This window comes from Mobula birostris, chromosome 1 (assembly GCF_030028105.1).
Source record: "Mobula birostris isolate sMobBir1 chromosome 1, sMobBir1.hap1, whole genome shotgun sequence".
In the NCBI taxonomy this organism is placed as follows: Eukaryota; Metazoa; Chordata; class Chondrichthyes; order Myliobatiformes; family Myliobatidae; genus Mobula; species Mobula birostris.
The window spans coordinates 117583826-117600306 of NC_092370.1; the positions used below are offsets into that span (position 1 = coordinate 117583826).

Consider the following 16481-nt stretch of genomic DNA (forward strand, 5'->3'; position numbering starts at 1 on the left):
TGATTTGTGCAATACTTGCCTAAGTGGATATTCTAAAGTTACTCCATTCTATTATCAATCCAAACATTGAAAACTTTGACTGGCAGTAAAAGTGACTATTCCCATTTAAAATAAGTTCTTAATCTTTATCATAGATTTGGTTACTGTTAGATTCTGTGTGAGGAGTGGCGCCCCACATAGACTTCCAATCTGCGCCTTGTAAGGCATGAAAATGCCCGACGCAGGCCTCTCATGGTCTGAGTTGACGTTCCCTCCCCTGGTTACTGTTAAAGATGAGAAAAATTTATTCAGAATAATTGCTCCCTGTACTTATAGCAGAAACAGCCCTGAAGGTCTATCATACAACTGGACTGCTCCCTTCCTGTTCCATGTTCCTCCAACATACAAGAGAAAATAGCAATACGCACATTTTGTTATTCCCTTGAGGTTTTGATTTCAACATTTGAGCTAATTTGCACAGATTGATTAAGTTTTGCAATTCACTCACGATCTGATTCACATCTAATTATTACTATTCTATAATCTTCACATCAATAGGAATGAGGAGACTGCATTGCAGTAGCAGTAAAAGTAACCATATAGTATCCCATTCTCCTCATGGGAAATTATGGACATTCTTTTTCTATAAAATTTCATCCACAGCAAAGATGCATAACTACTAAATATTATTTAGGGGCAAAGTCTACAAAATTATATTGATTTCAAAAACCTGATCATCATCAACAAATCCTTCTAGAACTCATGGAATCCCAACATTGAAGCTTACATTTCAATCATTTCAAATAAAAACATGTACCCAAAACTAAGGAGGATCTGAACCTAAAACTAAGAAGGTTCAGAATAATCAGTTTTATGATACACGAAACAATAATTTTATTCTTGAATATCTTTGTTCACTTATTCCTTTGGTACTTTTTTTGTTACTCCTGTGACAATGACACTTAGGGAATCAGTTAGTTGAATGTTAATTTCCTAGATGTGTTATGACAGGTAATTGTGCTTTACAGTAATACTGACTGTAAAGTTCTAAGAAATGAGATTTGACTGATACCTCTACAAGGAAATAATAGACTAAGAAACAAGATTTAATTAGGGGTTTCATAGAAAGTCCAACCATCCATTTGTTATTGGCATAGACTATCATTATGATTTTCTTCACGATCTGTATATTAGACTAGTCACTGCAAAACCTCCACAAGAAACATCTAAAACAGTGATTCTCAACATGGGCCATATGGCCCCCTAGGGTGCCATGCTGGATTTTGTAAGAGCCACAAGTAAAAAAAGAAACTGGGAGCCACAGAAATTTCTGAATGGGCCACGGTAAGTTTACTGTTTTAACACATATTACTAAAATATATAAATAAATAAAAGAAATTAATATATGTATGTAATTTAATTGGAACCCTGAATGAAGTGAATGGGAAAATATGCTAGATGATGCAAATGAGCCAACAAAACAGATGTAGAGTGGTGGTGGTGGTGGTGGTGGTGGTGTGTGTGTGTGTGTGTGTGTGTGTGTGTGTGTGTGTGTGTGTGTGTGTGTGTGTGTGTGTGTGTGTGTGTGTGTGTGTGTGTGTGTGTGTGTGTGTGTGTGTGTAGGAAGAGGTGACAGGCATAATCTCTGCTCAAGTTTGACCATACACAGATCACCATTCACACCCTGCAGAGCGCCATTTCACATCCACCCCCAAAATCACTGATCATGAGAGGTGAGTGCAAACCGGTAGGACACCCCGATAACGTGTGCCATGAACCAGTGATTATGATTACTTTGCTATGGATAATTACATGTTAATAGGAACCGTCCACATCTAATTCCGACTGAAAGACTGTCAGAAGTTGCCATGTTTTCCTTATCAAGACCCTTATCAGAAGGGGATCAATATGGAAAGCCTGGGATGGCCTATGTTGTGGTAATCTAATTAAAACCATTACGAGTATCACAAACAAACTGAAGACGGGGCAGGGCTGTCTCCAGCAAGGCCAATCAGTGAATATGCAGCAGGAGGCTGGTTCTGTTTATCTTCCACTGACCCATGCGTGTTAAATGTGACAAGAAGCCTGTAGTTACTGCAGTGAGGTCATCTGCCAGAAATGGCTAAACTGTAGAGGCGTGAATGCGTGAATGTACCACTGCATCACTATTTACACTACAACTCCATTAAATTTCTGATACTTTAGCTTGAAAGGAAGTTCAATTCGTTTTCCTTGGTGAGTATACACTCTTTATTGCCACATAGAATCGGCATATATAATAGTATTTTTAAAAATATTTGCCTAAAAATTAAATTATTTTTTAAAAACTATCTAATAAGCTGGTTTTATTTTTACATGTATATTCAATACTAATACCTTTCACTTGAGATTATACTTATTATAATTCTTCAGCGTTTACTAATTTTCTGTAGTACCTATTCACACAATTGTATTGTTGCTACTGTTTATACATTGGTGCTAGAAAGTTTGTGAACCCTGTAGAATTTTCTCCATTTCTGCATAAATGAGATCAGATCTTCATGCAAGTCCTAAAACTGAATAAAGAGAACCTAATTAAATAAATAACACAGAAAACACTACACTTGCTCATTTATTGACAAAAATGATCCAATATTAAATGTTTCAGTTGGGAAAAGTATGTGAACCTCTGGGGTGATGCTTTCTACAAAAACTATTTGGAGTCAGGTGTTCTAATCAATGAGATGAGATTGGAGTGTGGGTTGTAAGGGTGCCCCACCCTATAAAAAAGACACTCAAAGGTTACTGCCAGAGCCTGTTCTTCTCAATAAAGATCTGTTTATGTGTACCATGCCCCAATCAAGACAACTTTCAGAGGACCTTAGAAGAATTGTAGAGAAGCATGAAGATGGAAAAGGCTACAAAAGCATTTCCAAAGACCTGAGTGCTCTTCAGTCCACAGCAAAAGAAACTGTCTACAAATGGAAGAAATTCAGTATTGTTGCTTCTCTCCCTAGGAGTGGGCATCCTACAAAGATCACACCAGGAGCACAATGTGCAATGCTGAAGGAGGTGAAAAAGAACCCAAGGGTAATACCAAAAGACCTGCAGAAATCTCTAAAACTTGCTAAAGTCTCCGTTCATGTGTCCACTATAAGAAAAAACACTGAACAGGAATGATGTTCATGGAAGGACAACAAGGAGGAAACCACAGCTCTCCAAAAAAAACATTGCTGCATGTCTCAAGTTTACAAAAGACCATCCAGATGTTCTACAACACTTCCGGGACAATATTCTGTGGACAGATGAGACAAAAGTTGAACTTTTTTTGCAGAATTGCATACCAATATGTTTGGAGGGAAAAGGGCACTGCCCACAAACCCCAAAAACCTCATTCTAGCTGTGAAGATTGGTGGAAGGAGATTCATGGTTTGGGGCTGCTTTGCTGCCTCAGGGCCTGGACAGATTGCAATCGTTGAGATAAAATTGTATCAAGACACTTTACAGGAGAATGTCAGGGTAGCAGTCCATCACTTGAAGCTCAATAGAAGTTGGATAATGCAACAAGGCAATGATCCAAAAACACAGAGTGAATCAACAACAATGGTTTAAAAAGAAGAAAATCCCATGTCAAAGTCCTGAACTTAATCCGATAGAAATGTTGTGAAAGGACCTGAAGTAAGCAGTTCATGCAAGGAAGCCCACCAATATCCCAGAGTTGAAGCAGTTTTGTAAGGGGGAATGGCGTAAAATTTCTCCAAGCCAATGTGCAGGATTGATCAACAGTTACTGGAAATGTTTGGTTAAATTTATTGCTGTAAAAGTGGGTCACACCAGTTAAGCCTGAGTTATACTTCTGCGTTAACTTGACGCCGTAACCTACGCAAGTGACTTACGCGCGTTTTGAGCACTTATACTTGTGCGTTGGTATGCCTGCGTCACTCTGCAATTCGCGCACGTCACACATGTGCACACACCTGCCCGCGCAAGGCTTCATGGTCATGGTAGTCTTCCTCGGGGTAAACAAGAAGCGAGCGTTTTTCGTAAAAGCGAAATGTGTCCTCCGTAATTTCGGAGGTCTGTAAAGCTTTATCATTGCAGCCAGAGTTCCTTCTCTGCCCTTCAGTCGCCCGATGGGAAGCTACTGCAGCGTAGGATGAAATGCGATGCTACCAAGCGGACCAATCACAACTGTTGCGTTCTGCGTTGCCGCGACGCGCAGTTACATTTTGGGAGAGATGTGCATCGCTGCAACGCAGGCTCTGGCGTAGGGATCTGCGTTGGCTTTGCGGCGATGCAGTAGTTACGGCATTGCATTGATGCAGAAGTATAAATCAGGCTTTACTGAAAGCAAATGTTCACGTATGTTTTCCAACAAATATTGGAATTTGTGAACAAGTATAATATTTTTGTGTTATTTATTTAATTGGGTTCTCTTTATTTAGTTTTAAAACTTATAAAGATCTGATCACATTTTAGGTCATATTTATGCAGAAATAGAGAAAATTCTACAGGGTTCATAAACTTTCTAGCACCACTCAATTGCAAGAAAAAGTTTGTGAACTCTTTGCAGTTACCTGTTTTTTTTTGCATTAATTACTCATAAAATATGGTCTGATTGTCATCTAAGTCATAATAATAGACAAACACCATTTGCTTAAACTATAATACACAAACAACTGTACTTTTCACGTCTTTATTGAACATATTGTTCATATTTGAAAAACTGAATTTATTAAACAAACAGTTACAAGGGAAAAAAACTACAATCTCAGATCATGCAAAGAGGCTACCACCACTTAGGGAACAAAAAACTTCTCAGCAGCATTATTGGATGCCACGAGTCTAGCAATTTCTTTCATTAGCCATTCTTAATATAAGTGCACAATGATATGGGGAATTTTGGTTCAGAGACCAGCTGGAGATACATATTTCGGATCTATCCTGGGTGAATGTGAATGATGTTGACACCACACTGCAAGGATGTTCTATTGAGTTGCAGAGTGAATATAACAGATTAAGCAAAATTCAAACGCAGCAAGCAATATTTCTAAATAACTAGTGATATCCAAAATAAGTTTCCACAACTTGGAGTGACAGAAGATGAGAGGTGACCTGATAGAGGTGTATAAGATGATGAGAGGCATTGATCGTGTGGATAGTCAGAGGCTCTTTCCCAGGGCTGAAATGGCTGCCATAAGAGGGCACAGGTTTAAGGTGCTTGGGAGTAGGTACAGAGGAGATGTCAGGGGTAAGTGTTTTTTTTTTTACGCAGAGACTGGTGAGTGCGTGGAATGGGCTGTCGGCAACGGTGGTGGAGGCGGATATGATAAGGTTTTTTAAGAGACTTCTGGATAGGTACATGGAGCTTAGAGAAATAGAGGGCTCTGGGTAACCCTAGTAATTTCTAAGGTAGGGACATTTTCGGCACAACTTTGTGGGCCGAAGGGCCTGTATTGTGCTGTAGGTTTTGTATGTTTCTATGTAACTCTGGGAGAAAGCAAAGTTGTTTTTAATTGGATTTCCCACCTATTATCTAGTTAAATGTGGTTTTAGCCAAGTTCTTCACCTGCTATCAAGAGCTCGTAACCGTCTTAAGGTTGTAAAAAAAGGTGACCCTCAATTATCTTTAACCAAGTTGCAAACAGATATTCAAAAAACTCACTAGTATGCCATCAGACACAAAGATCTCACGAATTAACCAAATAAACAATATTTTGTGCTTTTTTTGTTGCTGGTTATAAGAATATTATTATAAATAGAGTATCCTATTCAGAGCTTTGAAATAGTTTTAGTTTTCATTTTTAGGCGCGTGGCCAAATGGTTAAGGCGTTCGTTTAGTGTTCTGAAGGTCGCTAGTTCAAGCCTTGGCTGAGGCAGCGTGTTGTCTCCTTGAGCAAGGCACTCAACCACACATTGCTCTGCGACGACACCAGTGCCAAGCTGAATGGGTCCTAATGCCCTTCCCTTGGACAACATCGATGGCGTGGAGGGGGGGAGACTTGCAACATGGGCAACCGCCGGTCTTCCATACAACCTTGCCCAGGCTTGCCCTGGAAACCTTCCAAGGCGCAAATCCATGGTCTCACGCGACTAACGGATGCCTATATAAGTTTTCATTTTTAACATATAATACCTATAATCTGTAAAACATAGAAACATAGAAAACATAGAAAATAGGTGCAGGAGTAGGCCATTCTGCCCTTCGAGCCTACACCGCCATTCGGTATGATCATGGCTCATCATCCAACTCAGAACCCTGTACCAGCCTTCCCTCCATAGCCCCTGATCCCCGTAGCCACAAGGGCCATATCTAACTCCCTCTTAAATATAGCCAATGAACCGGCCTCAACTGTTTCCTGTGGCAGAGAATTCCACAGATTCACCACTCCCTGTGTGAAGAAGTTTTTCCTCATCTCGGTCCTAAAAGGCTTCCCCTTTATCCTCAAACTGTGACCCCTCGTTCTGGACTTCCCCAACATCGGGAACAATCTTCCTGCATCTAGCCTGTCCAATCCCTTTAGGATTTTATATGTTTCAATAAGATCCCCCCTCAATCTTCTAAATTCCAACGAGTATAAGCCTAGTTGATCCAGTCTTTCATCATATGAAAGTCCTGCCATCCCAGGAATCAATCTGGTGAACCTTCTATGTACTCCCTCTATGGCAAGGATGTCTTTCCTCAGATTAGGGGACCAAAACTGCACACAATACTCCAGGTGTGGTCTCACCAAGGCCTTGTACAACTGCAGTAGTACCTCCCTGCTCCTGTACTCAAATCCTCTTGCTATGAATGCCAGCATACCATTCGCCTTTTTCACTGCCTGCTGTACCTGCATGCCCACTTTCAATGGCTGGTGTATAATGACACCCAGGTCTCGTTGCACCTCCCCTTTTCCTAACTGGCCACCACTCAGATAATAATCTGTTTTCCTGTTTTTGCCACCAAAGTGGATAACCTCACATTTATCCACATTAAATTGCATCTGCCATGAATATGCCCACTCACCTAACCTATCCAAGTCACCCTGCATCCTCCTCACAGCTAACACTGCCGCCCAGCTTTGTGTCATCCGCAAACTTGGAGATGCTGCATTTAATTCCCTCATCTAAGTCATTAATATATATTGTAAACAACTGGGGTCCCAGCACTGAGCCTTGCGGTACCCCACTAGTCACTGCCTGCCATTCTGAAAAGGTCCCCTTTATTCCCACTCTTTGCTTCCTGTCTGCCAACCAATTCTCTATCCACATCAATACCTTACTCCCAATACTGTGTGCTTTAAGTTTGCACACTAATCTCCTGTGTGGGACCTTGTCAAAAGCCTTTTGAAAATCCAAATATACCACATCCACTGGTTCTCCCCTATCCACTCTACTAGTTACATCCTCAAAAAATTCTATGAGATAATCCAGACGTGATTTTCCTTTCACAAATCCATGCTGACTTGGTCCGATGATTTCACCGCTTTCCAAATGTGCTGTTATCACACCTTTGATAACTGACTCTAGCATCTTTCCCACCACCGATGTTAGGCTAATCGGTCTATAATTCCCCTGTTTCTCTCTCCCTCCTTTTTTAAAAAGTGGGGTTACATTAGCCACCCTCCAATCCTCAGGAACTAGTCCAGAATCTAAAGAATTTTGAAAAATTATCACTAATGCATCCACTATTTCTTGGGCTACTTCCTTAAGCACTCTGGGATGCAGACCATCTGGCCCTGGGGATTTATCTGCCTTTAATCCAATTTACCGAACACCACTTCCCTACTAACATGTATTTCCCTCAGTTCCTCCATCTCACTGGACCCTCTGTCCCCGGAAGATTATTTATGTACTCCTTAGTGAAGACAGAACCAAAGTAGTTATTCAATTGGTCAGCCATGTCCTTGCTCCCCATAATCAATTCACCTGTTTCTGTCTGTAGGGGACCTACATTTGTCTTAACCAATCTTCTTCTTTTCACATATCTGTAAAAGCTTTTACAGTCAGTTTTTATGTTCCCTGCCAGTTTTCTCTCATAATCCTTTTTCCCCTTCCTAATTAAGCCCTGTGTCCTCCTCTGCTGGACTCTGAATTTCTCCCAGTCCTCAGGTGAGCCATTTTTTCTGGCTAATTTGTATGCTTCTTCTTTGGAATTGATACTATCCCTAATTTCCCTTGTCAGCCATGGGTACACTACCTTCCTTGATTTATTCTTTTGCCAAACTGGGATGAACAATTGTTGTAGTTCATCCATGCGATCTTTAAATGCTTGCCATTGCATATCCACCATCAACCCTTTAAGTGTCATTTGCCAGTCTATCTTAGCTAATTCACGTCTCATACCTTCAAAGTTACCCTTCTTTAAGTTCAGAACCTTTGTTTCTGAATTAACTATGTCACTCTCCATCTTAATGAAGAATTCCACCATATTATCGTCAGTCTTACCCAAGTCGTCAGTCTTACCCAAGGGGCCTCTCACGACAAGATTGCTAATTAACCCTTCCTCATTGCTCAATACCCAGTCCTCGACATGGTGGTTCAAAAAACCATCCCATATACATTCCAAGAAATCTTCTTCCTCAGCACCCTTACCAATTTGGTTCAACCAGTCTATATGTAGATTGAAGTCACCCATTATAACTGCTGTTCCTTTATTGAACACATTTCTAATTTCCTGTTTAATACCATCCCCAACCTCACTACTATTGTTAGGTGGTTTGTACACAACTCCCACCAGTGTTTTCTGCCCCTTAGTGTTATGCAGCTCTACCCATATCGATTCCACATCCTCTAGGCTAACGTCCTTCCTTTCTATTGCGTTAATCTCCTCTCTAACCAGCAATGCTACCCCACCTCCTTTTCTTTCATGTCTATCCCTCCTGAATATTGAATATCCTTGAATGTTGAGCTCCCAGCCTTGGTCACCCTGGAGCCATGTCTCTGTGATCCCAACTATATCATATTCATTAATAATAATCTGCACTTTTAATTCATCCACCTTGTTACGAATGCTCCTTGCATTGACACACAAAGCCTTCAGGCTCGTTTTTACAACACCGTTAACCCTTATACAATTATGTTGAAAAGTGGCCCTTTTTGATCTTTGCCCTGGATTTGCCGGCCTGCCATTTTTACTTTTCACCTTACTACTTTTTGCTTCTACCCTCATTTTACACCCCTCTGTCTCTCTGCACTGGTTCCCATCCCCCTGTTGTGAACTAACCTCTTATCTCCTAGTCTCTTGAATTTGATTCCCACCCCCCAACCATTCTAGTTTAAAGTCACCTCAGTAGCCCTCGCAAATCTCCCCGCTAGGATATTGGTCCCCCTAGGATTCAAGTGTAACACGTCCTTTTTGTACAGGTCACACCTGTGCCAAAAGTGATCCAAAAACATAAATATTGACTGTATATTAGAATAATTAGTACAGTTGACCAAAAAAAAAACAGGCAACATGGTAATGTAATGGTTAGCACAGCGCTTTACTGTACAGGCGATCTGGGTTCAATTTCCCCCGCTGCCTGTAAGGAATTTGTACATTCTCCCAGTGATTGTGGGTCTCCTCTGAGTGCTCTGGTTTCCTCCTATAGTCCAAAGACATAACAGTTGATATGTTAAGTGACCATTGTAAATTGTCCCATGATTAGGCTAGGATTAAACCAAAGGAACTGCTGGATGACGCAGCTCGAAGGGCGGAAAGGGCTTATTTACTCCACGCTGTATCTCAATAAATAAATAAATATATATTTAAAAACTTTTGCAATTAATGTAGACTATGGAGGGTGGGGCCCACAGAGTTAAGTAAAAGTCACAGGTGGGCCACGAGTAGAAAATGGTCGAGTACCACTAATCTAAAGTATCATTTCAACTAGATAGCAATCTCATCCTTGCTACACAAGAAGCAATCGTATTTGCTTAGTAAATAGATTGCATCATCACACTACCAATGAAGGCAATCTTCAGTAATAAAGCACCAGTTAAGAATGCTCTTTATTAATAAACTTGGTTCAGTTCTGCAGTATTACATCCCAGAAAGACACTGTTAAATTCTGACTATATATCCAAATGTGTAGCATCAGTGAGCACATTGACGTAGTTGAGAAGTATCAATCTGAAACTCCTTTTGGATGTTCAATGTGCAAAAATAATTCAAGACTCCTGCAACACACACAAAATTCTGGAGGAACTCAGCAGATCAGGCAGCTTCTTTGAAGGGAAATCAACAGTCAATATTTTGGGCCACGACCCTTCATCAGGATTGAGAACTAAGCAGGAAGAAGGGGGGGAGCAGCAGCTGGTGGGAAATAGGTGTGTCCAGGTGAGAAGGGAAAGGGGCGGGGGGGGGGGAGGAGAATGAAAGAGACTGATGTGAGAATCCGGAATCTTTTGGAAGAAAATGACACCAGCGAACAATACAATCGGGGCAACATCCTTCAGACAGTTCATGAAACTACTTCTTTCACTTCGTTTACTTCATCTTTTTCTTTAAAATGTGGTTCTGCTACTGTTATGAGCTTGTGATCTATATCTTGCTGGTGTGCTTTTGGGCTGATTGAGCAATCTGGCGCTTTGCTGTCTCCGAGGGAGTCCGGTGAAGTTTCAAGCTAAGCACGCATCCTGGAGGCCATGAAGCCTGGGGCACGAGCCCTTCATCAACACCATTTCTCACTGATCCTGTCGATTAAAGCACTGAGGAAGACTGAAATCAATGTCCTCAGTGCCATTTTGAAACATCAAAGAAATATTAAACCTGATTCTGTAAAGATCTTTGAACGTCACAAGGATAAAAAACATCCAACTGAGACATTCTAAAGTAGGGCAGGAAACTAATAAACAGACCAGCTCTATTGACTTCCAGGAATTAAACAGTGGAGAACATGACCAAGTTGCCACTGAAATTTATGCTTTACACAAAAACAAAAGGACAGTTTTCTAACTCAATGAGTTTGTGGCTCAAAAGAATTTTTAAAAAAGATACAAATATTTAGTGTACAAAAAAATTGCCTCACTCTATGAAGAGCATTAAGGCAGACAAGATAATATGCAAAGGCAGTGGATGCATTAAAAATAAATTCATAATGTAATAGAATGAATTGAAGCTTCTTAATTTTAGTATTTATTTGCATGGAAAAGTATATACAGGTGGTGTACGGTATTTCAAAATACATCACGTACTACCATGAAAATGGCAAACAGATTGTAGTCTTGGAGTTTTCCCAAGATAGACATATAGACATATCTATGAAGAAATGTAGAGGATGCTTGACCCAAAAGCAGAGTAGTATAGATGATTTAAACAGAATACTTCACTAATAAACTACAAAATAACAAGCTCTGAGGAGCCACAAGAACAGATTCTTAACATGACAAGGCAATAAGGTAACTAAAGGCTAGTAGCAACTGGTTGAGGTTGGCTGAATCATTGAGTGAACAAAGGACAGTGGATGAGAGCTGGGTTTAAATAGGCTGAGGTGATGCATTGGAAATGAGTGGCAGGTGACTCCTGTTAGCTGGGTGGAGACTGGAAGATGTCTGCCTGTGCAAGCCTGACAGGGCTCTCCCTCCTGCAGCTGGCACCTGACAACCTAAGATGATCTGGATGGGTCTGGTGGAACTCCTGAACGAGTGATGGATCCAAAATAAAGAGCACCAGACCTCTCCTCTGTACTGTACCCTTCCCAGTCGACCAGATACTACACTCCCTAGCTACAACTGCACGAATTCATCAACTAAAAAACTGTGTATACTGGATCACCTTCCACCATCCTTGGCTCTAGAGGTGGTGGCTCAGGTGGGTTGAGAGGTCCATGGACAATAGGCTTGAGGCAGGACACATGGAAGGTACATGTCATCCTGAGGGATAGTGGCAGCTGGAGATGGTAAGAGACTGGGTTGATACAATAGGTAATCTTAGAGGAACCAATGAACCGGATTGAGTGCTTGTGGGAGTCAGTGTGAAGGGACAAATCTTGGATGGACAGTCAGACATGGTCCCCAGGCTGGAGTAGTCTGGTTGGGTGCTGACAGCAATTAGAATGGTGGCAGTTGGCTTCGTTGGCAACTGGGGATGGCCCTCCATGCCCTCTTCCAAGCATTCTGACATCAGCAAACCAGGGCCCTGGTGGACAGGACCTCCACCTATGGCTCCTCCATGGGGAACAATGGGTGTTGGTAGCAATGAAGCACTTCAAAGGCTGAGATACCTATGGCAGAAAAGGTGTGTAGACTGTATGACAGTTCAGCTCAGAGCAGATAATTCTTCCATATGAAAGGGTTAGGGGCGATGAAGCATTGCAGAAATTTCTCCACTTGATGATTGGCTCTTTCTGACTAACCATTTGTCTGCAGATGATCAGCAGGAGACAAACTCAACTGAGGTGCGAAGGAGGGAGTAGAAGGCTTGCTGGAAATGGGAGACAAATTGTGGGTCCTGGTGCGACACAATGTCCTGAGGGAAACCGTGGAGGTGAACTACATGTTGAAGAACTAGGTTCGCTGCCTCAGTGGCTGACAGAACTTTGGAGAGAGCGATGATGTGGGCCGCTTTGGAGAACCAGTCCACCACTCATGATTACTGTGGCCACATCGAAAGGTGGCAAATCTAGGTTGAAATTGATAGCGATGTGGGACCATGGGTGTCAGGGGATTGGTAGGGACCATAGGAGCCCAGAGGGTTGCTGGTTGGAGGAACTAGACTGGGTACATTGATGTCAGGCTGAGATGAGCTGGCCTACATCTGCAATCATGATGGGCCAGAATTCGTCATGAACCCAGATGGCTGGTGAGGAGTTGGCCCACTGGAGTGCCTCAGAACACATAATCTTCAGCACGTACATGCAGTTGTCAAGTGTGTTGACCACAGCAGGTTCATGCTCTAGGGCCTGGCAGATCTGGTTCTCAAGATCCTAGATGATTGGGATGAAGATCTGCGAGGATGGAATGATGGCAGAGGGTTGATCTCCATTTCAGCTAGATTGAACTGTTCTGACAGGGAGTCTTGTTCCTGGAACTAGGATGATAGGAGAAAGTGAGGTTGAATTACTTGAAGAGGGCCCAGCGAGCCTGATATGGGTTGAGTTGGTGGGTCTGTTGTATGAATATGAGGTTCTGGTGGTCAGTCCAGATCAGGAAGGGCTCGATGTTACCTATGAGTCAATGTCTCATTTCCTCCAATGCCTATTTAATGGAGAGTAGTTTCCATTCTCCTACTCCACAACAGCACACATGTAAAGTTGAACTTGCACATAAAGGCACAAGGGTGTGTCTGCCCATCTGGTCCTCACTGGTAAAGGATGGCCACTAGCACTCACTACAGATTCATCCACATCTGCCACAAAAAGCCAGAGGGATTCAGACAGCAGATAATGAGAGCTGCGGTGAAGTGTCTCTTAAGCTCCTCGGAAGCACGGCTGAGTGCACACTCTGACCATCCCAGACCCCAGGGATGTCCATCAATGGCTTAGATGCAGAAGAGAGAGTTGGCTCAGTAGGGAGTCCAAGGTGCGCAGAGTCTAGAAAGTTATCTGCTACAATGGAATCCACCAGAGCCTCCTGTATGTGTAGAGCTGTTGTGGTGTGGAGGATGGATGGGCGGGAGGGGGAGGGAGAGCATCGTGCTAGAACAAGAGGGCTGGGGGAGCCTACCAGATAGAAGGCTCGTCATCTCTACCTGGTGGTGCCATTTTCCATGAAACAGTGGGCCTTTGATGTGTGGATGATTGGGGCTCATGCTCTTGGGGAGTTAAGGGAGCTCTCCCTAAGTGCATGGGTTCCGGAGGTGTTGATGATAAGGGTTCTGCAGCCTGAAATGGTTCTGGGAATGGAACTGGTGGTCTAGATAATGATCTGGAGGGTTGTTCCATAAGACTTGTCAATTCAGAGGGCCAGAAAGAGAAAGCTTTTGAGGTCGGCCGGCATCTCGAGGGTAGACAGCTTGTCTTTCAAGTGCTCTGAGAGGTTGTGATGGTAATGAACCAGTAGCGCTTCTGCTTTCCAGCTGCACTCCACCACGAAGGTTCCAAATTCCACAGTGTAATCCAGCAGTGAGTGTGAGGGTCCTCAATTCCATGGTGGAATATCAGCATGGTTTCCTTAAGGGAAAATCTTGCCTGATGAACCTCTTGGAATTCTTTGAGGAAATTGCAAGTAGGATAAAGGGGATGCAGTGGATGTTGTATATATGTATTTTCAGAAGGCCTTTGAAAAAGTGCCACGTGAGGCTGCATATCAAGAGGTAGCAAGGTGGGAATAAAATGATCCTTTTCTGGTTGGCTGCCAGTGACTAGTGGTGTTCCACAGCAGTCGGTGTTGGGACCGTTTCTTCTTATGCTGTATATCAATGATATAGATAATGGAATAGATGGCTCTGTTGCCAAGTTTACAGATGATATGAAGATTAGTGGAGGGGCAGAGTGTTGAGGGAACAGGAAGGCTGCAGAAGGACTAAGACAGAATAGGAGAATGGGCAAGAAAGTGGCAAATGAAATACAATGTTGGAAAATTCATGGTCATCCACTTTGGTAGTAGAAATGAATGTGCAGACCATTTGCTGAATGGGGAGAAAATCCCAAAGTCTGAGATGCAAAGGGACTTGGGAGTCTTTGTGCAGAACACCCTGAAGATTAACTTGCAGGTTGATTTGGTGGTGAGGAAGGTAAATGAAATGTTAGCATTCATTTCAAGAGTTCTAAAATATAAGAGCAAGAATGTGATGCTGAGGATTTATAAGGTGAGGCCACACTGGTGCCTTGAATATTGTGAACAGTTTTGGGCTCCTTACCTAAAAAAAAGATGTGCTGGTATTGGAGACGGTTCAGAGGAAATTCACAAGGATGATTCCAGGAATGAAAGATACTGGCATGGATAGAGGAATAGCTGACAGGTAGGAGGCAGCAAATGGGAATAAACGAGGCCTTTTCTGGTTGGCTGCCAGTGACTAGTGGTGTTCCTCAGGGGCTGGTATTGGGGGCATTATTTTTCATGTTGTTAAATGATTTGGAAATTGGAATTGAAGGCTTTGTGGCAAAGTTTGTGGATAATATGAAGATAGGTAGAGAGGTACGTAGTGCTGAGGAAGCAATGCAATTGCAGCAGGACGTAGACAAATTGGAGGAATGGGCAAAAAAGTGGCAGATGGAATACGATGTTGGGAAATGTATAATAATGCAGTTTGGTAAAAGGAACAATAGTGTGGACTATTATCTAAATGGGGAGAAGGTCAAACATCAGAGGTATAGGGGGACTTAGCAGTCTTCGTGCAAGACTCCCAGGTTAATTTACAGGTTGAGTCTGGTAAAGAAGGCAAATGCAATGTTGGCATTTATTTCAAAGGGAATGGAATAGCAAAGCAAGGAAATAATGCTGAGGCTTTATAAGACACTTGGAGTATTGTCAACAATTTCAGGCCCCATATCTCAGAAAGGATGTGTTGTCATTGGGGAGAGTCCTGAGGAGTTTCACAGAGAATATTCCAGGAATGAAGTGATTAACATTTGAGGGGCATTTGGCAGCTTTGGACCTGTGCTCACTGGAATTTAGAAGAATGCGTGGGGATCTCATTTAAACCTACCGAATGTTGAAAGGACTAGATAGGATGGACATGGAGAGGATGTTTCCTATGGTGGAGGTATCTAGAACTAAAGGGCACAGCCTCAAAATTGAGGGGTGAGCTTTTAGGATGGAGGCAAGGTATTTTTTTTGCCAGGAGTGGTGAATCTGTGGAATTCTCTGCCACAGACTGCAGTGCAGGCTAAGTCTGTGGTTATAATTAAGGCAGAAGTTGACAGTTTCCTGATCGGTCAGGGCGTCCAACGATAAGCAGAGTAGATGTGGAAAGGATGTTTCCCATGGTGGGGAAGTCTAGGACAAGAGGGCACAGCTTCAAGATAGAGGGATACCCATTTAAAACAGAGAGGAAGAGGAATTTCTTTCGCCAGAGGCTGGTGAATTTGTGGAATTTGTTACCCGAGGCAGCTGTGGAGCCAGGTCATTGGATGTACTTAAGGTGGAGGTTGTTAGGCTTTTGACTGGCCACGGCATCAAAGGCTACAGGGAGAAGGCCAGGGAATGGGGTGGAGGAAGGGAAGAAAGGATCAGCCATGACTGAATGGTGGAACAGGCTCGATGGGCCAAATGGCCTAATTCTGCTCCTACGTCTTATGGTAATCCCCCACTGAGTGTGAGCCTTGACGTCAAGGTGTGAGCCTTGACACAGGTGAGGTATCCCATCTGCTACCCCAATTCTGCTCTTGGATGTTCGAAAACGTGGTGCACCTCAGCAGTGAATTCCTCATTTTTATTGCAAATGGTGGTTTTATTATCTCAGTTTGCAGGAGCCCAGGTCAGAGCATGCCCAGTCAGGAGAGAGATGACGAAGGCAATCTTGGCTCAGTCTGTAGAATACAGTTATGGCTGGAGCTCAAAGTGTAAGATGCACTGGGACAGGAAGTTGTGGCGTAACTGGTTAGCAGCAACTGGTTGAAGTTTGCTGGTTCAATGAGTAAACAAGGGACTGTGGATGAGAGCTGGGTTTGAAAAGG

The 16481-nt window shown here is 42.7% G+C and overlaps 1 protein-coding gene across 2 annotated transcripts in view; it reads right to left on the reverse strand.

The window, feature by feature from the left end:
• Window positions 1–16481, reverse strand: part of snrka (SNF related kinase a) — a 47294-nt gene that overhangs the window by 11857 nt on the left and 18956 nt on the right. The gene's annotated exons all lie outside the window — the stretch shown is intronic.